Source organism: Bison bison, unplaced genomic scaffold, assembly GCF_000754665.1.
Source record: "Bison bison bison isolate TAMUID 2011002044 unplaced genomic scaffold, Bison_UMD1.0 scf7180017864215, whole genome shotgun sequence".
Classification (NCBI taxonomy): Eukaryota; Metazoa; Chordata; class Mammalia; order Artiodactyla; family Bovidae; genus Bison; species Bison bison.
Window position 1 is genome coordinate 6123111 of NW_011494787.1, and position 1128 is coordinate 6124238.

Below are 1128 nucleotides of genomic sequence, written 5' to 3' on the forward strand. Positions count from 1 at the left end.
AATTCTGCATGTACTAACCATTTTGCATATATTTGCTCTAATTCTTCCATAAAATCTTACTGATTAGTTATATTTTTTTAATTTTACAAATTAAGAGACAGACTGTTAGAATCTAAGTAAATTTCCCAAGATTACATAGCTAGTTAATAGCTCTATGATTTAACCACCCCCCTGCCCATTTTTTTTTTTTTAACTCCAATGACCATTGTCTATTATGATGTCATCCAATGGCCTAAGTTTTGGACTTGTTAAACTGAGATTAGAAAAAATATTTAGTGTTTTTATATCAAGAGCAATGTGCTCCAATAAGCACTTGAAATTATTGTGGGCCAGTATGACAGAGAAGAGTTTTAAGAAAACTTAAAAGTTTGAAGTTTTTTTCTTCAAAATACTTTTCTTACACTTTCCTAATGATCATTAAATATAGTTAAATCTACCACTGAGCCAGTGATAGGCTTTAGTCAGATTATTCCCCTGAATCTGAATCGGGTTCTCTGTTGAAATTTGAGATTTAGTTTTGCTTATCTACCACTCCCTGGTGGCTCAGAGGTTAAAGCGTCTGCCTGGAATGCAGGAGACCCAGGTTCGATTCCTGGGTTGGGAAGATCCCCTGGAGAAGGAAATGGCAACCCACTCCAGTACTCTTGCCTGGAGAATCCCATGGAGGGAGGAGCCTGGTAGACTACAGTCCATGGGGTCGCAAAGAGTCATACATGACTGAGCAACTTCACTCACTTTTGCTTACCTTGTATCAAAAGTCCTTGGGGGCTTTTTCTTGTAAGGGTTGGTAGTTTTACCTTCTCTGTCTAAGATGATAAACTCTGTGTCATTATTAGAGTTATCTCTATTAGCCATTGGTCTTATTTTCAATCACTGATCTTAGTTTTTCTGTTTTTATTTTTCTCTCATCAGTTCAGTTCAGTTCAATTGCTCAGTTGTGTCATGTCTGACTCTTTGTGACCCCATGGACTGCAGCACACCAGGCCTCCCTGTCCATCACCAACTCCTGGAATCTACCTACACCCATGTCCATTGAGTCAGCGATGCCATCCAACCATCTCATCCTCTGTTGTCCCCTTTTCCTCCTGCCTTCAATCTTTCCCAGCATCAGGGTCTTTTCAAATGAGT

At 39.0% G+C, this 1128-nt stretch overlaps 1 non-coding gene across 1 annotated transcript; it reads left to right on the top strand.

The window, feature by feature from the left end:
• The first annotated feature begins 532 nt into the window (after positions 1-532).
• Positions 533-604, top strand: TRNAS-GGA. The gene has a single exon. It is a non-coding gene; the product is annotated as a tRNA-Ser (tRNA).
• The last annotated feature ends 524 nt before the right edge of the window (positions 605-1128 follow it).